This window comes from Stegodyphus dumicola, chromosome 3 (assembly GCF_044657685.1).
Source record: "Stegodyphus dumicola isolate Sdum_Otavi_A_Nest chromosome 3, ASM4465768v1".
Lineage (NCBI taxonomy): Eukaryota > Metazoa > Arthropoda > Arachnida > Araneae > Eresidae > Stegodyphus > Stegodyphus dumicola.
The window spans coordinates 56,709,397-56,735,856 of NC_140770.1; the positions used below are offsets into that span (position 1 = coordinate 56,709,397).

Below are 26,460 nucleotides of genomic sequence, written 5' to 3' on the forward strand. Positions count from 1 at the left end.
TTGTCAATCGAAATTTTTTGTTGTCAGTAACCTCTGTATCACTTTCTTCACTATCGGTAACAGTATTATCTGGATTCTAGGACCATACTACAGATTTCGCCATTCATTAATTGATTGATGATTGAGGAGCATTGTCATCGCAATGAAAAACTTCTTTTATATCATCTTCATTTATTACCGCTTCTCCACATTTCTTTACAAAATCCGTTAATTGGAAAATTTCACCTTTGGTTTGCGATATCCGAAAAACTTTAAAATCCGCGGCTATAATCACAAAATTTAGCTATCGTTCACTATACATATTTGGCTACATGTCATGAGATTGGCGACTAACGACAAGTTTTTCCACTAAATTTCATCTTGCTTCTATCGCGCACTGAGACAATTAAGCCTGAATTGTATTAGTTATTTATTATACTTATATATATATATATTTCTTGCACATGTGGGTCCTAAATTCTGCTACCAAACGCCTCCCTTTGTCTTCCCTTAATTCTGCCTCCCGGTGTGGCCATACGAGCCCTGGCGTTGGTTCTGAGTTTATGGGAATAACAAATCAGTTATTCTTAATTCAAATAGCACTAAATGTAATCTTTTGGCCTATGAGTATCATTATCAAAATATATTTTTAGCATACGGAAAGAAATTTTTGTTAAATTTTTCCTCGTCAACATTTCTTAGAGATTTTAACTTAAATCTGTAATCGTCGCCAAGCGTAGTGTCAACATAAAAGGTTACCGTACTCTTTATTATTCAATTACTAACATAACAAAATTGTTTAGGCATCGCTACATGAGTCAAGTCGTCATGTATTTATAAACATGCAATTATGAAAGCAAAATATAATAAATAATGATTCGCCAAGTTGGCGTCGGGGATATAAAATATTAGTAGGTGTAAAATCAACGATGTATCTATGTAGAATGTTTCGGTTTGAGATGTGGTGTGGTGATGTGGTGTATTAATTATGGCAAAGCACACGAGAGCTATCTGCCTAAGGGGAGGGATGCCTTCGTGGAGAACTTTCTAAGGGAAACTGGCTCGTATACACGTTACACATGAGGAAAACTACGAAAACGCCCATGCAGCCACCCCGTTCGCGGGATTTGAACCTCGGACCGAACTACCAGTGTTCAGCAACTTTACCGCTCGGCGGCTGGTGGGCCTTCGATTTGAGATGTATGCCAAGCAGATACGCAACAACGGAGCCAAATTATTGATCATACAAATTTATGCTAAAATGGTTGTTTCTTCAATAACTACATATCTTATTTAGTGCTGAAGTGAAATTAAGAATCGGGACTCTCGACATGTTTTATTATGCGCGGAAGGGGGAATCAAATGCGCTTGAGTAAAGCATACCCCCCCCCCCAAAAAAAAAGAAAAAAAAAAAAAAGAAAGGAAAAAAAGGAAGTTGGTGGTGGTTTTGAGTTCTGGATTTTAGGTCATTCCGGATATTGGACGTCCAGATCTGAGACTTTGTACTGTATTTGCCTACCGCTATTATAGTTTCAGTAATTTAATCTAAATTATTTTCATCATTCTTCTTGGTTTTTTTTAATAAATTTTAAATTTAACTTTGTTTAACTGAATACAGAAATCTATCTGTCTAACAATAAAAACAGAACAAAGATCAAATTCATCAATCCATAAATAAAATAGTCGATGAATATACGATGCTCTCAATACCACATGAATGATGACATGACTAAAACAATCGATAATGGCAAAAGTAAACAAACAATCATTATTTTAAGTCTGCTAGAGAAATATATTTAGGCTTAAATAACGAGTTTGACGCATCAGTTTACAAACCTTAGCTATGCTTCAGAAAGCAGATGAGATGTCTTCTTTCTTGTTCTGTGATTTACAACTTCCTCATTTTTACGGTTTGTACGTAGGTAAAGGAAACAGTAGAAATTCCGGAACTTTATGGAATTACCTTGATGAGAATCTGTATTTCATCTTCCTTGCGTGTGATACTAAAAATAGGCTTATATACTGAAAAACACTCATTTGGTATAACGAATAACAACCTGAAACGTTTTTATTGCGAACCTTACATGCCTAAAAATATAACAAACACGCACACTTTAATAAAAGCACTTCATTTTAAATCTATGAACCTTTACTTGTTTATTAGTTCTGTCAGGTAAGAGTTGAGGCAAGACCGGCACTTCAGCATTCAGGTCGGAATTTTAGGTATCACAGGCCTTGCTAACAGCTAACAGCTAAGTTTCCGCTCCTGAAATGGAATTTCGAAGGAAAATAAAATATGACAGCCATGTTTGGAAATATACCTTGCCGAAAAAATTGGGCAGTTCAATATCTCCCTTTCTATTGGGTCAATTAACGAAATTTAACTTGCGTTTTTTGAGCCTTGAAAGGGCGACTTAGGATATGTATAAGATTTATATGTAGCATTGTTCTATTATGAGACAAAAACCGGACTTTTTCTAAAATAACATACCTATTTGTTTCCATATTTCGGTTTTACGACTTAAATTATGCCGAAGTGCCAAGTTTTGAAAAAATCGCAAGAGTAGTTCTTGAAAAATTAGTTCTCGAAATTTTACATCCTCAATGTTAATTGAATTTGGTCTATATTTTTTATTATATCTTTCTTTATTATTAAACTTACTTGATTCTTTCTTTTACAATTCAAAATTTAGTTTCAATCCAAATGAAATTCGTAGATATTTTCTGATTTATTTTTTAAATTTATGGTTTCTTTTTTTTTCGAAAAATATTTTGAATTATAACCTATAAAATTTGTACCATCACTTTAAAGTAAATGTATTTGTAGGCATACTTGCAAAAAAAATTAGATTTTTTTTTATTCAGAATTTTCAAAGATATACGTGAATTTACATATTGGCGCGTTTTGAAATTTGGCATATTTTTCATAAGAGATAAACGTCAAATGTACTTTATACACTTTGTTGAACTTACTTGGAAAGGTTAGGTTTGGTTTAGTTTGGTTTATTGAGATTACGGCAAAGCACCACTAAGGCTATCTGCCTAAGAGGAGGAGTATCTTCGTGACCTTTTAATTGAAACCAGCTCGTATACACGTTACACTTAAGGAAAACCAAGAAAACGTCCATGCAGCCAGCCCCTTTTCGGAATTCGAACCTCCGAACGATCTACCAGTGTTCAGCGACTTTACGGCTCAGTCGCTGGTGGGTAGTTTGGTTTGGTTTTTTGGTTTTATCTGATTAAGGCAAAGCGTCGAGGGCTATCTGCCTAAGGGAAGGGATGCCCTCATGGAGGACTTTTTAAGGGAAACTGGCTCGTATACGCATTACACATTGGGAAAACTTCAAAATTACCCATGCTGCCAGCCCTTTCTCGAGATTCGAACTTCGGGCCGAACTACCAGTATTCAGCGACTTTACCGCTGGGCCGCTGGTGGGCCATTATTTGAATGAATGAACGGTCCAACTTTGTTTCCGCTCGGACAAAATGAAAAAAGGAAAGGAAAATAGGTTACTATAGCTTAATTTCGTCAAGAGAATTATTCCTGGCACAAACTGAAGATAGTGCCTCAAGATAAGTTTTTTAATTTCTTGCTAAGTTTCTGACCAAATTTTACAAAATTTAATTTCTAGGCATAATTTGAGTGGCAGAATCGGCACATGATAAAAATTAATATGTCATTTCAGAAAATGTTTTGTCAAAATACATATATTAGAACAAAGCTATGTATAAATCTAATATTTTAAATCGCGCTTTCGAAACATGAAAAACGCAAATTACATTTCGTCAGCCCAGTAGAACAGGAGATAAAGAACTTTCTTTCTTTTTTTCTTTTTTTTTTCCCCTGCAGATTGTGCAAGTACCATTAAATTAATAATCATTGTCTGAGGACTGTTTTGTCATGCTGTATCCTTCGAGCAAATTCAAATCAAATGCCAATTTTTTCGTCCAAAGTCTTTGAAAAGGGATACATGTCGGATTTCTTCTTAAATCAATGGTGCATTTCCAAGATACCTAAATAAATTTAATTTGAAGGAACAAGCTAACTGAAAAGTAACGGTAAACCAGAATATCTCAACTGCAAGATTCTTACCCTGTCCTTTTGCAACATGTGATGGTAAGTGTCTCATGGACGAGTTGCAGTCATCTCATTATCAAACCAAAAACTGAATCCAATTTTTAAAATCTTATGTGGCGGTAAAAATTTGCACTCTAACATGTTTTCTGTCGTTTAAGCTGTCACCACATATACGAGCTGGAAGCTAGGAGTTTAAGAATTTGACCATATGAATATTTTAGCTACACTTGTAAAAACTTGAATGTTATGATCACGATTCACGATTATCTTTTATTCACGAGTTGGGAGAGCATCAATTTAATCAAGAATATACGAGTATATCAAGAGTCGATATACCATTTTCACGTAAAGACTCAACTCGAAAATAAGAACTTCCAGTTGAAACACAGAAATATTTAATGAAAAGCCTATATACATTATTTACATTATTCAAAACACGAAATTTACATATAATATAAATTTCCTCATCATAGAGCCAAGATTAGTTTTCTCAAGAACAATTATTATAATTGTTGATTACCGCTATGCTGCCAAAAACAGATCATTTCAAGCGTCACACTCAAAAAACCAAACTAAAAGGGTTATTAAATTTTTTCTCCGCCGCCGGTCACGTGACCTAGTTGGCGACAGACGATAAATAATAAAAGAAAAATTTATTCCATCGGAAGGAAAAAGAAATAATTTCAACAATCCCAATCTTGCCAATTTGCAAAATTTTACTACATTTCCTTCTTGGTACTGCAATTTCAATGCAGTACAGAATATCTCATAATGAAACTTCAATTTTTCTCTTTAAAACTCATTTTGTATTATAACAAATTGCAATTTTCAATGGAAATAAATAACTGTTTAGATTAAAAATGCTCTGTATTATTATGTTTCTTTCTTTTATACATATTAATGCTATGGCCATTCAAGAAATACTGATTGTATATTTGAACTACAATGTATTTGTTCAATCAATTAAGGCAATGTACTCAAGTATTTTCTGCCTAAGGAGGCCTTCATGGAGGATTTTCTCACAAGAACTGGTTCACATCTACTTTGTATTTTGGAGAAATCAAACAAATCCCAGTCAAGTCTATTCGTCAGGATAAATAACGCTGAAAGGGTTTATAAACGCCGTGTATTTTACTAAAAACCTTGATACCATTGAAAAACTATCAAAAATATTAAAATATTATAAGCATACTGGTGTACACTGTTGTTAGTTCGTCCTCGTCTCTGCAGAAAATGGTTACATTAATTATATATTATTGAAATTAAGGGATAATCGGAAAATTATCTTACACATATCTAAACACTTTGATGCGTATGTATTTACATGAACTTTGAAAATCATTTTCCTCTTTTTGGGGGGCCAGTATTGTATTTACATAAAGCTCCAAAACACATGTTTTTCCTAATGATACCATTCCTGATTACACATAAAAACAAATATTTGAAATATTACACGATTAGCGTATTTTCATAAAAATACATAAATGTAGTTTTCTTACTATGTAACAGCTTTAAACCCTTCGTGTTCATCTGGAAAGGATAGATTTAGATATCAAAGTTAAGGGAAACATTCTTTGTTTTGATTTTATTTCCGAAATTAACGTTTCCGATTATAGAAAATTTACAGTTTAAGATGGCTCAAAACAAAATTTCTAAGAGTTATTTCTAAGTTAATAAAAATTCAAATGGTTTCTATTTCGCCTACAGGGCTCAGTTCTCTTCATCTTAAACATATAAACACATCCATCATATTTCATCATAACAAAAATAAAGCTTTATTTTTCATACGAATATGTGTATATATATATTATACATAACGTCATGTGTATAAATACATATATATATATATACATCCCTAAATCTAAAAATGAAGGATGTAATATACAATGATAAAAGTATTAATATGTAGTTATAACTTATATACAATATTTGAACGTGTAAATGTAATAGACATATCGTCACTCATCCGTGGTGACACCCGTGATGTTTATGCTCCGATAACATCTTGGCAACAAGACCAGCTGCAAGAAGCTCTACAATGTTGGAACCGTGTCCGTGTTTGTGGTGTCCTCCACCACCTAATCCGCCTCCTCCACCCATATGACCAGCAGAAGCAGGGCCAACAAGGAATGTGCCCAAAAGAACCATCACAATCAAAACGCAGGACCACCTTTGAGTAGATGCCATTTTAATTCTGAAACTGAAAATAAAGTAATGATTAGTAAAAGATTAAATAAAAGAATTAATAAAGTAATGAATAATATTTAAAATATTGTATTTCCTCGCGTATATTTCTCCACTAGCTTTTCAGCTCCAGGTTCTGAAATTTTAAAAAAATATTCGCGTGATTTTCCCATTCCTTAAATGTGTTCAGAGAATGAGCTCCCCTAAATCTTAAAAATGGGTTCCTTCACGTAGTGATTGTTGTCGTCTAACTATTAGAGACAAATCCTCTCAAACTCCCTGCTAAGGTCACGCCGAACTTTCCCCTTCCAACTTTTGAATTTTATGCCAGCCTCATACAAGAACTGACCTATCACAACAAAGCAAACACGTACTTTGAATCTACGATTTTCGCGGATTTAGCTGCACATTCACTTTCTCTAGTTATTTATGCATGATTTGGGACTTAAGTGATAACAGAGGCAACAATAAAAACGGGCGAGATGCAAATTACAGGAAAGTAAAAAGGAAGTTACCATATTAGATATTGCAGTGTTAATATTACTATGCATTCTTATTGGAACTTAGGTTTGCAAATAATATTGCGATAGTTAACTATAGTTTATCCGTTCTTCCCAAATTAAATTATTCGTATAATTTTCCCACCTCGACTTTTGGAAGATAAAATTAGAAAAAGAAGGAGATAAAATAGCTAAAAAATAAGATAAACTAGAGGAAAGAAGTTGCTATGACGGTATTTTCAATTTTATTGTGCAATCTTACTTTTAGCCCCCGATATTGTTCTACTAAAAAATCTGTTTACGAAGGTTTAAAATAAAGGCCACAAAAATCTTCAAATGGTGGATGTTTATTATTCCTGGACGAATTCCCGAATATGAGTTACTTATAACACATTATGCAGCTCGTGGCATCAAGAAATAACTTAAAAATTAGCCCGAGGATATAGAAACTGGCCGTTATTGTGTAATGCATTTATCAAAAATTGAATTTACATTTAATATATGCATGATGGATCGTCTAGGGACACAGGGATATTGCTTTCAATAATATAAAACGCATTGCTAGATGGTGCAAAGACCATTATTCTGTACTGAAATATAAGTATAGGGTTGAATATACCTTCTAACGAATAAAATAATGAAGCAAATACTTATAAACACTAAAAACTGGTCACATAAATTAGCCAGGGGTCAAGGCAAGTTTCATTACGTGTTTTTCTATATTAAAAAGCCCTACACGAACTGACTCCTGATCCCCATAGGCGGGAGGTGGGCTGTAGCCAGTCAAAAGCACCCCCACAGAGGGTAATAATCATCTCATTTGCCGCAAGGGTCGAGATGGATTTGGCGACTAGGTCCCCTAAACCCCAGTCGCTCTTTAAAGGGGGTATTTAATTATATTTAGTATATAAGGTATTTCTCCCGCCTTCTTAGCATGCTTACGTAGTGTAGCGGTCAGGACGCTGGGCGCGTATTCCAGAGGTCTGTGGTTTGATTCCCGGCGAAGGTATTGCTTATTTTTCACTTCTTCTGCTTCCAAAATACCTAATGTCTCTACAATATATTTCCTACAGAAATTTCTAAACGGGTCAAAAAGTTCATCATCCTATACGGTCTTAATTATATAGTATTATTTCGGAGTTCTTCAATCTCACGTCTTATTCTCTCTGAAACAGCAATACTTGCAAGGTCGCTCGGATAATAGGATTCCCCACTAATATAATATAACGTGGCGATTCATAAAGATGTGTTTAACGGCACATATGATACTATCGTTTGAGTAAAGTTTACGTTAATTTATGCAGGAGTAAAATTAATTAATTTCAACCACCATACAAGAAAAGGCTAAAATTATGATTGTAAGAGAAAGGAAATCAGTTCTGAATAAAATGCCTAACTATATGATCGTGTACTGAGTTTTGTTATCTCTTAGTTTGTGAATGTGGATTATTGCTAGTCTTTGCGAATCTCCAGCTTGTAGATACTGATATTCTATAAGAAGAAATTTATGAGATGTTTAGTGAAAAAATTTTAGAAGTTTTAATATTTGATCTGAAATCCACTGATTTCAAATATAAAGCTTCTCTCAAGTTTAGTATAGTAAACATTATACTTTTACTCCCTCTGATATAATTCTTAATTTGCGAACGTAGATTATTATCAGCGCGAATTTCCAGCTGGGAGATACTCATGCTCTAAGAAGATCGCAAATATGAACTGTTTTAACGAATTTTGAAAAAAAAAAAAAAAAAAAAAAAAAAAAGGTTTTCTTGAAAGAAGTAAAGAATTTTTTAAGAGTAAAAAAAGTGAGATGTCCGAAAGTGGAATTAATTTTATATGAATATTCACTCGTATCCTCCTTATAACTTTACAAATACTTTTATCCAAAATAACAAAAATTACATTCGTTTGATCTCAGATTCGCGAAATCTCCTGGTAACTAAGGGCAATCAAAATTCATTCTTTGATATATCATCAATTGATTTCCTCGCCTTTTGAACAATATTGAAATCTCCGTGTGTCGCATCAGATTAGTGAATCATTCAAAAAATTATGATTTTCGTAAATTGTATAAAATATTTTCTCCCTCCTATCCACATGCCTTTATAGTGTAATCGGGAGCATACTCGGCACGCATTCGAAAGGTCCAGGTTAGAGTCCCTACAAGGGCGTTACATATTTTTCACGTTTCTGCTTCAAAATAACCTAATAAATCTACAAGTGGCGTCCGAACTAGAAGTTGGTGGACGATAATTTGTCACCACCAGGGCTCGGTGATTGGGTTCCCTAAACACCATCTGCCCTTTAAAAGGGGGAGTATATAAGGTATTTTCTCCTTCCTTTCCGCATACCTTCTTTGTGTAACTGGGAACGTACTCGACACGTAGTCGAGAGGTCCAGGGTTCCAGTCCTGGCCAGGGCCTTTCATATTCCCATCTCCTGCTGCAAAATAACCTTATGACTCCTATAATTCTACCTTTTACCCTAAAATTTTAACGAAAATGCTTTTAAAAAATTCTCATCACTTAGTACGTCTAATAGCAAAGTATTTAATATTTTTAACGTTTTTAAAGCCAAAGAACATTTTATTAACTACAGATAAATTTGAAGAAAAGCAGCAGTAAATAAAGATAAAGATAAAGCAGTAAATAAAGATAAAAGTCAAAATATAGCAGTAAATAAAGATTAATAAGTGAAAAACTAGTAGTATCTAAAGGTAAAGTAAGTCAAAGAGTAATAGTAAAATACGAAAATAAACCAAAATTAATAAAATCTTGAAAGCTTTACATTACGCCCAAAAGAGTGTTTTCTTAACGTTTTGTGTGTTACCTTTATTTATTAAGTATCAGGTTCTTCGCACTTAAACCATAAAATTCAACTGCAATATCACAAAATAATTTTAAAATGAGCATATCTTTAGAAATTCAGATACACAATCTCGCAAGATGGAGATAAAAATGCCCCCCCCCAATTTTTTTTTTTTTTTTTTTTTTCTTCTTTTACGCAGTATTGCCTTTCTTTGAATCCATAGAGTTTGTTAATCAAAAATTCTTTAATGCATAACAAAATATGAAATAGATAATAAATCAAATTCCAAATTGCAAATTAGGGCTTTCAGATGCCCATATTCGGTGGAGGATTACGTTAATTCAAAATTTGATGGCTCTAGGTACCGTTGTTTTACCACAATGCGAGAAAGATACGTACATTTATGCAGATTCTTCATTATTTAATTTCCTTAAATATAATACCGGGCTGTAATATTTGGTGGCAACAGTCTAAAAAGTGAATGAACGCAGAAAGTGAATCGACGCAAAATGCCAAAACGATATTAATAGCCTTTCTGGGCTAACGCCCGTTGGACTAATAAAAAAGTGAAAAGAAGCAGTAAATAAAGATCTGTATTTTAAAACTCGTGTTCTGAAAGAAACCAATATGCTTTAGAAAATTTTTTTAAATAATAGCTATGTAATCAGAATTATTTATGATGTTCAAAATTTGAAATTTGAAATATATATATATATAAGGTATAAAATATGTCACTCAAAATCTCAAAATGACTAACTTTATTTTAGCATTTATGCTCTTAATTCCTGATTTTAATTTTCCTATGGCCCCACGCTGGAATCTAAACTGCTTCGCTTGAGAACTAATTTGCATTATGTCATCTGCAATGCGGTAAGCTCTTGTCTAATCGCAGTCCAAAAATGTAAACAAATAATTCAACTCTATAAATACCGCAGCTGCTAAATATATAGTTATTTCCTGTTTCATTTTGATGTGCGAAAGCATACAGCGCATTTCTCCGTTTAATCTCGAAATGTGGTAAATCAGGAAATAAAACTATGTGGTGAATCTACAACTACTTTTGACTGGACTGTAGATTCAACTACTACGCATCCTATCTGTACGTCAACAGCATCTATAACTCATCTATCTTCTCAACCATGATTATAAAATAAGTGGTGGCTTCACTCCAATGCATCCTAAAATACAGCTATCGTCAGTTCCTCAAATCATCATCTACAAATTATCATATATATATGTTATGAATTTAAAATACGTAGATGAAGGCATTGGAACTTTTAACAGCTTTCGATACTGAGTAGATGACTGTGAAGGCCGTAATGGATGAAGGTTGGGATGAATGGAAATGTATGATGACGCATCTAGCACAACTGAGCTTGAAGAATCACAATCTTTATTTTTTAGGCATATCAAATCATTCTTTTCCAGACAAGATATTTGTCAATTATAGTTGAATACAATAAATTGGATTTTAAAGTACAACGTCATCTTAGGCAAATAAGCAGCAGCGTCTTGCCAGCAGAGAAGCGTAAGCGATAGAGAACGCTGCAACACAGACGAAGAAGAGAGGGAGTCAATAGTTTCAGTTCGAGTTAGAGAAAGTTTTAGTTTACAATTATTTGATTGGGCAGGAAGTATCTGCATCAAGCGTTACGTAACATGGAAAGATCTCGAATTTGGAAGAACAAATGAATTTAGGGGGAGATCACCAAATTTTGAGGTTGCCAATTAGTCTTTTTTAAAACAGCTATCGTATCGTTACCTTACATATATATTAGAAAAATATTGCATTACATATAAGTAATTACAACTATAAAATTTTTACTAGCTTTTCAGTAACAAATTACTTAATATAGGCCTTAAAGCGTATTTAATAAAACACGAATATATTACCTGCAATTCTCATCAAGCATATAAAATTTTTATTTTTAACCTACCGAATTTTTGCGCGAAAATGGAACTTCTCTTCGCTTAAAGTAAAACAGTGGACATTGGATTTTGTCGATTTAGAAAACTCATAAAACTGCATACATATATATGTGTTTTAAATCGCACTATGCTCAAGTTAAATCTAAAAAATCTCAGGTGGACGCTACATCACTTCCTTGTACGACCTACTAAATTATACACATGTTTGCCTGCACATCATTTAAACTTATTTCCTCGAATTATTCTAACTTCGTGAATGTATGTATTGTTACATTATAGAACCTTTGTTGTTACATTAAAATACTACAAAATGCCACAAAGGGTTATTAAAAAGGAACAGTTTGTTTTTAAAGAATTCGTTTAATTAGGCTGGTGAGAAATGTACTTTTATAACACGAAACTCAATTTTAATGCGGGCAGGCCTTGAATTTGCTTTTGCGTAATAAAAACAATAGCATTTGTCAAGAGGCGTTAAAAACTTAAAGGAAAGTTTGAAAATCCCTGTAAGTAAAAAGCTGTGAGGTCTTTGAATCCGATTTTAAGCTTATGTTCAAGGTAAATAGCTTAACTCAGACTGTTACATAATCAGAAAAGCTAATCTGCGAAAATAATTTCCTACTGAAAGAAATTACAAAACATTATCGGTGATCTCTTTTTGAATGTTGAAAAATTTTGCTGCGATATTAACTTAGCCTGCGCTGGATATTCTTCCTTTCGACCTTCCGCAAGTTGCTTGATATTTCTTTTAAACTGAAACTACTGGTTAATTTCTTACATAGTTTAACAGCAATATACGTATTTCTTAATAAATTTAATTTTCCAAAAATTTTAATTATAATATCTATTTATAATATCTCTTCTCGATAATTTTTATTTGAAGAAGGAAATAATCCTGAATTTCCTTGTACTCGAATATCTCCAAATTTTAGAATATCAAATGTCTCAAATCCTCCCTATGACACTATGACTAATATGCGAAAAATATTTATTTAATATTAAAAGCGTTAAGAAACCGCAAATTTAAGAAATTTTCAGAAATACTTCCATATTTAGTAAGAAAGTTGTAGATACATTAGGTTAATTAGAAGCAGGCAAGATGAAAAATTATTAAACGCCTTTGCCGGGAATCGAACCACGGACCTCTGGAATCCTGGCCTAGCGTGCAGAACCATTACACCACGAAGGCACGCTAGGAAGGCGGGAGAAATACTTTATATTCTCCCCCCTTTTAAAGGGCGACTGGTGGTTTTAGGGGACCCAATCGCCAAATCTTGGGTGAGGAGAATCATCATACAACACCCTTTTAGTTCGGGCGCCACTGTAGAGATATTAGGTATTTTGGAAGCAGGAAAGATGAAAAATTAACAACGCCTTTGCCGGGAATCAAACCGCGGACCTCTGGAATACCGGGCCAGTGTGCAGACCACCACACCACGAAGGCACGCGAAGATGGTGGGAGAAATACCTTATAAAGTAGTATATGAAATTTAGCACATAAAAACATAATTGAAACTGTTTAATAAGATTCGTTTTCTTAATATAATGTCAGAAATGTATCTGAGTAACAGCTCAATTTTATTTACGATTTTCCAGAATTTCTTTAAATCAAAAGAAAAGGGAAGTTATTTTAAAAGTTAACATAGATAAATGTTAAACATGAATAGCTAAATACTTTCCATGAAATTAAGAGTAAACATTCAAGGCTGCCATGAGGAAATACTAGTAATCGAAGCTCGCAAAAATTGCAATAATAGCGTTATTATTTTTAGCCCAATAAGGCAATTTGCCTAGAAGAGCTATTAATTTCATTTCGGCATATTACGTCGTCTGCTACTGTGTTTTACTTTACAAATTGTTGCCACCAAATGTTAAAGCTCTATATTATATTTTAAGAAATTAATTAATGAAGAATCTGCGTGAATGTAGGTATGTTTCTCGCATTGTAAAAAACAACGGTAGCTAGAGTATCGAATTTTGAATAACGCAGTCCTCCAGCACTATTACATATTCCGAATATAGGTATCTGGAAGCCATAATTTGGAATTTATTTTATTTTATATTTCATGTTTTATAAAACGTTAGCGAATTTTTGATTAACAAACTCAACAATTTCAAAGCGAGCAACGGCAACACTGTACGACTGTGTATCGGAAATTCTAAATATATGCTGTTTTTTTTAAATATTTAGTGATATTGCTATTGAATTGAATTTTATGATTTAAATACGAAAAACATGATATTTAATAAATAAAAGTAACACAGAAAACTTTGACAAAAACCGCCCCTTTGAGTCTTAATATAAAATCTGAAAGCTTTCAGATGTTTGTTTACTTTTTTTTTTTTAATGAACGCTCGTATTAGACGTCAGGTCAGGTCAGGTTGAAGTACCCTGTATCCTAATGTTTATCCATAGGCAGTGTGGGTATAGTCCAATGACCGCAACACACCGCAGGGACCCACAAGGGACCCGCCGAGCATGTTGAAAAGTGTTTTGCAGTTGATGATATTCGCACTTTTAAAGATTTAGAACATTTGGTGCTTTTCGAATTTCGAATGATTTAGAACATTTAGTGCTTTTCACACGTCAAAGTCAATAAAACTAATCTTTCCAAAGACTTTTCTAATGTTTGACATTTTTTAGGTTGGAATTCCAAATATCAAAACAGACAGTAACATTCCATCATTCAAGTCTCAAGTTTTTGGAGAGATTAGCAAGATTCAATAATCCTATTCCTGAACATGCTGCATATTATATACCTTATTATTAAATAACCATTTGCATGAAGTCTAAGAATTTTTAACAATATTCTTCAATGGGAACAGTTATAGCTGAGGTCAAAAACGGATTTAAAAAATTTATAAACCTTCATGTTTTAGGTTAGAACTCAAAGTGTTCCAACTATCAAAACGGAAGGTAACATTACACATTCAAGTCTCAAGTTTTTGGAGAGATTAGCAAGATTCAATAGTCCTATTCCTGAACATGCTGCATATTATATACCTTATTATTAAATAACCATTTGCATACAGTCTAAGAATTTTTAATAATATTCTTAAATGGGAACAGTTATAGCTGAGGTCAAAAACGGATTTAAAAAAATTGTAAACATTAAAAAAAAAAATCCTCGATGCAATATAAAACCATGTTTTAAAATTCTTAATCGAAGTATGGGTTCAAAAATGGTTATAGTACCCATCAAAAATTTTTCATTTTTGTACCTTTGGGAAAACACTTGGAAAGGGCTAACTGAAATTTCTTTATCAATAAAAATTTCATCACCTCGCATTCAGTTGATTATAACTAACAATTCTGCAAAAGTAAATCTATCTAAAAATGTGATAACAATACTTTAAAAAGAGGGAGAGAGAGAGAATGTTTTACCTGAGAACGGTCTGGGAGCTGATGCGATTGATGGGTGTGTGGTGGGCGAGGCCATCGCTTTTATACCAAACCGATCGTCTGTTTTAGACCAGTGACCGAACTCTTACTCTATTTTTTTCACTTTCCTTTTCTTCACGTCGCTTCCCGGTGATAGCGGAGGAAACAAAGAGGCTTAATTTAGAAATCAAAACTTTCCCTGGAGTAAACTCTTAAAAATGTTTTTTCGTTCTCTAGGGGAAAATATTCGAAGGAAGAGGTGATGAAAAGAGCATGCTTGCGTGCATATTTCATCATATTTAACCGTGTATGTAATAGTGCTGGTAAAGGGGGGTTCCTATTTTCTCCTCCCAGATCCGTATCTCGTTTTGGAAAATATTTTAATGGCATTTTTCTTCTCTTTTTTTAAATAGCGTGTGATTTGGAATGTTTTTTGCGTGCATTTTTGTACAAGTTCCGCAAAAGAAAATCGTTCTTAAAGGCATAGATTACTGGCAAAAATTTTCTGTCTATAATTATTTTAAATTCTAAAAATGAGTTTTAAAAATAAGTTACAAATATAAATTGAAAAAAATTTTAAAATAGAGAGGTCATTGGAAACAATTTAAATTAACGTGGAAGTTATTGCTGAAGTATTCATAAGTTTTTTCCTTAGTTTTTATGTAAAGAAAAAATCTGATGTGTACGCCACATGACTTCCTTGTACGGAATATTAAATTATACGCATTTTTTTTCCATTTTATTTAAACTTATTAGATTGAATTAAACCTACTTCGCCGACAGCGCATAAACCACAATATAATAAATGCATTCTTTAAAATTCACTTTGTTTACCATAGCGACACTCTGGCGCTAGGTTTACTTAACAGTATTATTATATTTCATTCATACTATAACTCAGAATGCACAAAATGTATATCATTTAAAGAATTATCTAATCATTGCCACATGTTCTATTCAAATAATATAATAAAGCTAGAACTATGTATAAAAGAAATTAAGCAAACAAAACAAGAAAGAAACAGTTTTTCACAGACGATTGAGAATTTCTCATTTAATTAATTCAGTTCTGACTTCGCGAGAAGGCAAAAATACATAAAAACTCAAAATATCTATATTAAAAATTACGAAGTAAATCTCAAACGCTTATGTCCTCGAAAAAATTCCAGAAAGAATTAAGCATGATTTAATTGGCAATAATAAATGAATGCGTTATCTTTGTTGTTGCGAAGCTAAGTTTCTCTAGATTGGCAACAAATCCACTAGTCTCCTGTTTCAAATGTAAATATCAATGGCCGCCATTAAAAACAGGCTTAGCGGCAATTAAACAACTTTAAAATTGCTGATCATTCTAAAAATATTGCACACAGATTTACTAAAGGCATAAAATCCTTAACCGGAAGATAAAAACAATATAATTCAATCATTTTTAAAGAAAAAAATGTATAATTTACAAACATATAAGAGTAAAGAAACTGAGATTACTGAGCCGGGTAATAGAGTGGATATATATATATAAATATACGTTTGGTGCGGCTGATTGCAACCAAAGTACGAGGTGCACATCTACATGTTATAGCAGTCCTATATACAAAATTTCAACGTTCTGAGGCTACTCGTTTTTGAGTTATGCGAGATACGTACGTACATACGTTCGTACAGACGCCACGAAAAATTCTCTTCAGAATTAATTTTAAAGCAGTTTTATAATTTTTTTGAAGGAAAAGAGTCTTTTATTGTGTCCTTACGTACAGATATCACGCAAAAAATCGTTAAATTGCATTCGATAGCGGTCAAAATGGATATTTTCGTTGAAATATGCTGCCTGAAACTTTTCGCGATTACAGTACTTCCTTTTTACTTCGTACAAGGAAGTAAAAAGAAAAGGAAAGGGAAAAAATCTTACTTTTAAAAAGATATTTTACGTATTTTATTTTATGAATTTTATTATTTATTATTTAATTATAATTATTCCTATTACTACTTTATTTCTACGACAGGTTATTATTTTTATTTACTGTTATTATTTTTCAATATTAAACATGATATATTTAAAATGTTGTTTACTTTTGTTTTTCTGAAGTATAAAATCATGTATATGGCTTTAATTTTAAATAATCCGTATGATTTTCTACGTTATTTACTTAATTGTGGCCGGCAGATTTAAAATATGACTGACAGAATTTGACCCCTGCGATTTTTACAAATGGTATCACAAAGCATGACTAGGTAAAGTTCTATAAATATCTGGTCAATTATCTGGAATCGGAAAGATGCCGTTATTGGGGGTTAAAAGGGATTCTATTAAACCCATTATTTGCTACTAAGCACCGGCTAATCTCAGAACCAAGACAAGAGCCAGGCAAGCCAGAAAGTTGCTTCAGGTGAAGAACTAGAAGAGGCGCCAAGTTTGAAATTTATTAAAAAAAAGAAGCTGAGATAGTCAACATGGTAATTTATCAAAAAGCATCGTTTTCAAACATCATATTTAAAGTAATAAAACTTTATTAATAACGAAAACTCGAACTTATCTTCACTTAAACTAATTCCATCATCGTATTCCATACGTACTGAAGTCCGTATTTTTGGAAATAAAAATCCTTTTGCCACGACCATCGAGTTCGAACTAACGTCGAATACGCACATATAACAATAAATCTAAAAGGGTATTTAAGATTAAAGACTGGCAATTGTTTTATGAGCATGTATTGTTGAATACACTCATGAAGCGATATTGCCAACAACCAAAAGTAAATAAACATCGTTACCACTCAGATTATCGTGTCAAATCAAGCGGTGATCGAGAGTCACCGCATCAAATCAAGTGGTGACAAAAAGTCACCTGCCAAGTTCAAAAGGTTATATAAGGATGACTGCAAATGAAATAGACCTGTATTATTATTATCATTTTCACATATTTTTCGCATAACATGTAGATTGTTCTATGATTTCTTGTGATGCTATACTGTTTGTCGCAAATTCTAAAGATATGCTATTTTCCTGTTTTTAAATATTTTGTGATATTGCTGTTCAATTGACTTTTATGTGCTTTAAGTGCGAAGGACATGATATTTAATAAGTAAAGGTAACACGCAAAACGTTAAAAAATGCCCTTTTGGGTGTAATATAAAATCTGAAAGCCTTCAGATTTTTTTTTATTATTATTATTAGTCCAAAGTACAGAATGATTTGAAAATGTTCGAAGTGACTTGTCCAGTGAACTTATCTGTTTTCGTGAAGTCCAGACTGCTGTTCTCTGCTTTTGTTCGGTTTATTTATGCATGTAACTTTTAATGTTTATTTATGCATGTAACTTTTAATGTTTATTTATGCATGTAACTTTTAATGTTTTAGTTAACTTACTTCTGTAAGCCCCGTGTTGTATATATGTGGTGCACGGGGAGTCTGTATGTTCTCAAAGGAAAAAAAGAAAAGAAAAAGGGTCTTTGTCCCTGAAGGACTATTGTTTTCGTTTTGCGATTTTGCGTTGAATCACTATAAATGTCCGTTTCACTTTTCAAACTGTTGCCACCAAATGTTAGAGCTCTGCATTATATTTGAAGAAATTAAATAATGAAAAATCTGCATAAACGTATGGCTATTTCTCGCATTGTAATAAAACAACGGTACATAGAGCCATCGAATTTTGAATGACGTAATCCTCCTACGAATATGGGCATGCGGAAGACCAAATTTGAAATTTGGAATTTATTTTATTATCGATTTCATATTTTCTGAAACTTTACTAAATTTTTGAGTAACAAACTCAACGATTTGAATGCGAGCAATAGCAACACTCTACGGGGGGGGGGACTTTTTATCTCCAGCGTGCGGTACTGTGTATCGGAAATTCTAAAGATAGCTCATTTTAAAATTATTTTGCGACACTGCCATTGAAGTGAATTTTATGGTTTAAGTGCAAAGAACATGATATTTAATAAATAAAGCTAACACACAAAAAGTTAAAAAAACGCCCCTTTGGACGTAATTTAAAATCTGAAACCTTTCAGATTTTTTTTTTAATTATTATTTCATATTTTTAAAACCTACACATTTTTTATTAATAAACGCTACGATTTGAAAAGGAGAAGTGGCAACACCTTTCGAAATAAAGCAGATTTTTATTTCCAGCGCGCAAGACTGTTGCCACTTCTCCAAAATGAATGCGAACATTAGAGTTTTTAATTAATATCTCGGCTGATTAAAGTCGCAAAAAGATACGAATGGCGAAATGGCTTCGCACTAATTTTTGAAATCCGGGGTTACCTCTCCCGAAACTGAACTCCCCACCGTTCCGGCTGAGATGATGTCACAAACGAACAGACAGACTGGCACAGATTTTAGTGTTTTTTTTTTTTTTTTTTTTTTTTTTTTTTGTAGTATAGAAAGCATGGAGGTAGGAAAGGGAGGAGGGGCCATTCCGCGCTAGAAGTGAAGCACTGCTTTGAAGCTTGGGTCACCAGACGGGGTGTTTTTTGTTTACATTCAGAAGCTCGCTTGACAAGATTCTGATAGTATTTCGATACACGGCAGTTCCATAGAAATCGAAAAAGGGACACTCTCGCATGAAAGAAACATTCATAGTGTAATGGATAATAGCAATTTGTATAGTTTACTGACATTTACGCAAAAATCACATCTTGGTTATTTTTCGATAACTAACAACAGCGATTTTGATTATGAATTTGTTTTATAAAATTCTAAGCTGTTGCACTACAAAAATATAGATTTTAAGAAAATTGCTATGAGAAAACTGCCAAAATTTATTTTCTAGAAGATTTGAAAAGTTTGAAACTTGATGGCTAAATGTAAATATAAAATTATGTATGTTAAAATATTTGTAATTAGGCACATAGGTCAGATTAAGTTTTTATTAAATAGAGTAACGCGTGCAAGGGCTATCTGCCTAAAGAGAGAGATGCCATCGTGGAGGAATTTTGAAGAAAAACTAACCTTTGAGTGGGTATTAAAAATAATACTTATAATTTTCATTCAAATTATATTCATATATATTTTTTATGCAAAACTTTCGGGTGTATGCTAAATTAGTGTAAATTACTTTACACGAAAAATATAGTGAATGCACAGAAATTAAAGATTTGCACATGCCGGAAATGATAAATAGGAAATATGTATGGGTATTTATGCATGTGCTTGCAAAAAGCATGTATCTGCCTTTGACAAAATACTTAAATATTAATTAAATTATTTATAAATGTATTTGAAACGAAGAATTTATTCACTTATAAACAACTGTGAAAGTACTGTGAAGAAATCTAATGATTAAATGTATATAATTTATAATGATTATAAATGTTATCTAAATATATAATAACCTTAATATTGAATTGTAAACATAAATCGAAATCCTGTCGACAAATACGTTATAAAACTATTTAAGCAAGAATTGTTCGTATTGGAAAGCAATCTGTTGAAAGGTATTGTAAAGCAAATGCTATGAGATGCGCACTTAAGAACGTAATAAAGAGTTTTGGAATATGTATTGTTGAAATGAAGGGTAAAAAAAAAATCTGATAAGTATAATTAAAAGAATTATTCCCTTTGCATTTTATAATAACTCAGTTACAAGTTTTAAATAATACTTAAAAAAAATTTTAAAAAAAACTTATTTTATTCCCTTTCAGAAATGTTCAGAGAAAGTCAAATACTATTTAATACCTATTTAATTATTAGGAATTAGCGAAATACTTATCTAAAGTATTTCGCTAATTCCTAATAATTCTCTAATTTAAAATGAACCGAATAGAGCATTAATTATAAATTGACTTACATTTTTCGATTTAAAAGATGCCTCAGAAGCCAAAAAATCATGTCATATTTAAGAAAGTATTTTAGGAAGAAGCTCTAAAAATAGAAAAGAAATAATGCATAATTTTAATATTAATAATACAATAAACTTTGATCTTAATTTTTGTACCTTAACCGAATAAAATCGAATTACCTTAATTTTTTTTCTAATGTAATTAACGAAAACTTGTGAAAATATGTCATTCAAATTAAACCATTCTGAAAAAACTGTCCTGTGAAAAGTATAGCATTTAATTCCGTTCAGAATGAAATGTTGTTTAAAAATATGTTGTTTTCACATACTTAGGACTCTGAAGTGTTGTAGAAAAAGAAAATATATACATTTATATGTATATTTGCGACGTAATTACAAAATATTTACACCCGAACGCGTCAAATCCCATAGAACTCAATGGTAAATGACTCAATGTTTTGGTCACCACGTAGGGATCGCCGGTGCTTCAGAGCAGGGTACGGAGAAACTTGTTTAGGGCGACTCCATCTTACTTCCTACCTCCATGATAGAAAGGCTTAGAATACTTTTCTAAACAAGCAATTTAGGAAAAAGCTTTGGGTTTAATCTTAGAAACCATGCAAAAGAAATATAAATATAGTAAGAGAATCAGCACATACCTTTTTTATAGAGGAGTACGTTTGTCTACTTAAATATTTAAATTTTTGGCTGAAATTAACATATAATGCTAAGTTGAGAAAGTTTTCATAACTTAATTAAAATTATAGTCAGAAAAAATATTTCAGAAAATTTAAGTCCTATCTATATTTTCTGTTTATATACTTTCTGTTGTTTCCGAGTTAAATATGACACAAAAAGCTGTCCGCGTGTTACTATAACAACTGTGGGATATGAATTCAGAAACTCAGTTTAGAAACTACCGCGGGTATTTAATGCGAACACTTTAAAAATAGAAAGGTATAACTGAAACCCATGCTTATTACACTATAATTTTATTGCAGGTATAATGGTAAATAAGAAACTGATTTAATTTCATCATGTGTTATTTTCGATCTTTATTCGGAATAGATTTAGTCATTGAGAGGAAATATCCATAATTTTTTTTTTTTTTTTTTTTTCATTTCGCGCTCATTTTAACGCTTGAACAATTTTATGGTACTATATGCGGAAGTCAAAATTTTCCTTAAAGATAGTTATCATATTTTACATATTTATTTTATTTATTAAAGCGTGTTCAGCGGAAAGCAAAAAGTTTGATTTTAAAGGCAGTAAACTTTATCTTTTACGAGAGGATGCAATCTTTTATCTAAAACTCTAAAAATTCATACACGATTTTATCGCTATGATAGCCATCCGTAAATCATAGACTACTTCCTTATGGCCAAAGATTAAAATGGAGGTATGATTTAACGATTTAAATTTTGATGAAATTAACGAAATTTCTTCCATAAATATGCTATGCTTCCTATTTTAGCTCATGTTTTGGAAATTAATTTTTTTTATATGAATCAGCTTTATTTCCTTAAACCTTTACAGATTCTCGCATGTTTAAGATTAAAACCGGATCATTATGAATATAATCAGACAATATGAACAGAGCTAGCTGTATAAAAACTAGCTAGCTTTAAGACATTTTCTTATATTTTACCTAAAGAGCTAAGTAAACGTTTAACATAAATATTCATATTATAAATTTTTAGTAAAAAGGGCGTTAGCCCACAAGGCCTATTAATTTCGTTTTGCCATTTTGCTTTGTGATAAAACAACGGTACATACAGCCATTGAATTTTGAATGATTTTATAAATGTCGGTAAACTTTTCAAATTGTTGCCACCGAATATTAGAGCCCTGTATTATATTTAAATAAATTAAATAATGAAGAATTTGCGTAAATGTATCTGTTCCTCGCATTGAAAACAGCGGTTCCTAGAGTCATCAAATTTTGAATAGTACGTTTCCACCCGAATATGGGCATTTGGAAGCCCAAATTTGGAATTTGGAATTTGTTTTATGGTCTATTTCATATTTTGTAAAACTTTAACGAATTTTTGATTTATAAACTCAGCGATTTTAAAGCGAGCATTGGCAACGTTGTACAGAAAAAAAAAACATTTTTATCTCCAGCGCATGAGACTGTGTATCTGAAATTCTAAGGATATGCTCATTTTAAAATTATTTTGCGATATTGCTGTTGAACTGAATTTTATGGTTCAAGTGCGAAGAACAAGATTTTTAATAAATAAAGGTAACACGGAAAAGGTTAAGAAAACGCCCCTTTGTGCGTAATGTAAATTCTGAAAGCTTTCAGATTTTTTTTTTTAATTTAGGTAAACAGGAAAAAAAATTATGATTAAATATTTACGTATTCTTAGGTATACATATCAGTATTATAACGTGCAGCAATAAAAATTTACAAAGGTACTTCTCCCGCCTTCTTAGTATGCCTTCGCAATGTAGTGGTCAGCACGCTCGGTGCATATTCGAGAGGTCCATGGTTCGAGTCCCGGTGATGGCATTGCTCATTTTTCATCTCACCTGCTTCCAAATACCTAATGTCTCTTCAAAGTCTCTACTAGATATAAGATTAATAATTATAACCTAATATAATTATAACCTAATATCTCCATATATAAGATTAAAAACTTTAACTTTTATGAATAACTATTTTAAAACTCTAAAAGAGAGGGCTTCAAGAGCTTTTAACGAAAACTATCAGTAGTTTCCTATTCTATTATTATAGTAACTGTAATTTTTTTCTTGCTGTTAGATTAGCATTAATTTTATATTTTTTGTGACTCTGAGTTCAAAACCTGCTTATTTAATTCTTCAAAATACTTATTTTATTTATTTGAATACTTATTTAATTCTTTTAAATACTTATTTAAAATAATTAATGCATGAAGAAAACATTAGCTAATGAACTAACTCCGACGACAGTCTCTATTAGACTTCTTTTGAGCCATAAATGTTTAACAGAAGCTGTATTCGGAAGCAGAAAAGCGATCTTAACCCATTATAAATTGTCTACATTATTATATACAGTACTGTACATATGCAATCTGCAGTCTGTCATTTCTAGGCCGAAATGTTTTTTCATTTGACTGTATAAACATTTCTCCAAACAGCTCCAACGTCTTCAGTGCATTAAAGGAAGATTTTCACATTTCTCTGACATCTTGAACCTTTCGAACAAAACAGCCCAGCTTCGTCAGCACTGAAAATGTCTTCTTCATTGTTGTTATGTGAAACTTTATCCCAACAATACCACCCCTCCCCTCACTTTTCGGTATCACATGTTGCAACATTCCCTTATTCTCCGACAACTTTTCCTGAAGAAATATGGTTCTATTTCTTAATCTGTCCATCCAAGCCATTAAAGTACAAAAAGGTAGTCTCTCCAAATTGTTTAGCAAATCGTTGAGATTCTGTCTGAAACATTTGTTCAGATACTGAGAAAGTGAGGCTTCTGTGGATGGTTAAGCACTTCAGAAACGCTTTTTGGAAATCTTATACTCGGCCTTCCTCAGCTTTACCTTCCGTTCAAATTTTTTGAAGCTAAATGTCTTTAGCGAGGGTAATTTAGTTTGAGAACGTTAGGAAATCTGTAATGCCTCAAAGCGAGATGAGTGAATATTACGCACTGGCTCCAAAAGGCAAGTTTCCGTTTATCAACAAACCCCATCTATCAACATGGGCGACCTTTTTAATATGAAACGTCTACAGCGAGGGCAACTCAGTTTGAGAGCTTTACTTTGGTTTCCATAATGCAGAAGAGCAATATGGAAACCAGCGTTTCTTCATCAAAAACTTCTCAAAATGTCTCCATTGATACTGGTGGTTTACTTATGAAAATAATGCGTTTTCGAATTTATATTACTTTGTAAAAAATAATACTGATGTTTTCGATAGCTTAGAACAGCAATATGGAAACCAGCGTTTCTTCATCAAAAACTTTGCAAAATGTCTCCATTGATATTGGTGAAAACTCCATTGATACGCCTATGAAATAATGCGTTTTTAATTTATGTTACTTTATAAAAACTAATACTGATGTTTCTGATAGCTTATCTACAAGTGCGATAGAAAAATGTATCTAAAGTAAAGTAAGGTAAATTTTGTGTGACTGGAGCCTCCTTGATCAGAAAAATCAGCTTCAGACAAAGCCAGAAGGAAATCTGTAGAGTCATTAGGTTATTTTGAAGCGGAAGACACGAAAAATGTACAATGCCCTCGCTGAGACTCGAACCTGGAGCTCTCGAATACGCGCCGAGTGTGCTACCGTTACAGCACGAAGGCATGCAGAAAGGAGGGAAAAAATACCTTATAGCTGCTGCTGCTTACATGCGGCAAAATAATAATTCGTAAATCACAGGAACGAACGTCCAATGAAGTTGTTCACAAATGTCGTAAGAAACATTCGCTTATTACATGTTGCTTTATCGCTATTGATAACCACTGAAGAGCTTTATGTCTTGACCACTAAGAATGACTCAAGGTTTTTTTTTCACTGTCGAAGAATATCAAGACCCATACAGCCTTGGAGAAGATTTTGAGACTTTCACTTAATTTACTGAATTTACTCTCAAGAGGAAAGATTATCGACGACATTTTTGATTTGCCAAAATTTAAGATCCCATGCTAAAGATCGCATACATTCAGATATACAAAACTCTAAGATTTATTGCTTGAAACTTGGGTCAATAATGAAGATAACAAAGAGGTTTCAAATTTCAACTGTATTGCTTAGGAGCTCAGAAAATAATACAGTTAAATTTTATTGAAGAGCCCTGTTTATCAAAACTTGCTATTTCAAAGGTAGTCATACCTAATTTATCAATAACATTGAAACAAACAGAATAAAGCACCTAAGGTGAAACATGTTTTATAGAATGTATCGTTGAGGGTAATTTGCAAAGAATATTGGTAATTAGCAATTTACCAGGCTGTGTAGAGGATAAACGGAAACCTTACCTCTTCTGAGCAAGGAACTGAACATCATTTGAATTATAAATTTCCTGCTATATAATGTAAAGGAGACAAAAACCCTGGAAACAGTAAGGTAATATCTTTTTAATATTGAAAAATGGCTAATCTTAAAAGGGATTAACTATGTGCTAAGAGATAGAAATTATGTGAAAAATAAAATTCCAAGCGATTATTCTAATTACTACATCCAGTTTTTCGAAACTAGCTTAATGGTTTTACTACCGAACCAGCTTCCTCAGCTGCCAAAGTGCAAATGTTAGATGATGTTAGATATTAGATGGTGTCTTTTAATGCTGCGAATGTAAAAAATATCAGCTAGATATATTAGAAATTATACCAGTTATATACATTACTGAAAAATAAAACTGAGATACAAAATTTATTTTTTTAATATGTTTATTGCTTCTAAATTCGTCAGTTTTTTTTTTTTCAACAACTAATGTGGCATTAACTAAAAAAATTAAATAAAATAATAAATTTTAAAAATAAAAAATAAAAATCTAAAAGCTTTCAGATTTTAGAATAGCCTAGAATTTAAAGCTTCTGGGCTAACGCCCTTTGGGCTACAATTCTTAAGTTCCATCGAATAGGAATAATTAATCCGCAGAATAAGCATCTGGAACAGATATAAAGATGAATTAAAATAGAATTCATTTAAACAAAGAATAATTTAAACAAAGTTTTGAAAATTCTTATTTTTGGCAATGGCAACACTTGAAAATCGCTTGGAAGTAAATGCCTTGTTGTTTCCAAATTCTCGGCTCTTAAAATATTTTAAAGGTTCAAATTTTGTAAAAACGTTTCTAACTAAAGAAATTCATTAAAGCATCTTCAA

The 26,460-nt window shown here is 32.3% G+C and overlaps 1 long non-coding RNA gene across 2 annotated transcripts in view; it reads right to left on the reverse strand.

Annotated features, from left to right (window-relative positions):
- Nucleotides 1–5,808: 5,808 nt before the first annotated feature.
- The window catches only part of LOC146997991 (uncharacterized), a 51,159-nt gene continuing 30,507 nt past the window's right edge, over nt 5,809–26,460 (reverse strand). Inside the window, exons 1-2 of one of the 2 annotated variants that reach the window (XR_015040205.1) lie at nt 14,861–14,992; nt 5,809–6,257 (exon numbers count right to left, since the gene is read on the reverse strand). This is a non-coding gene — a long non-coding RNA (uncharacterized LOC146997991). Of the gene's footprint in view, nt 6,258–14,860; nt 14,993–26,460 lie in introns of those variants that run through there. The other variant, XR_015040204.1, reaches the window with a different exon arrangement.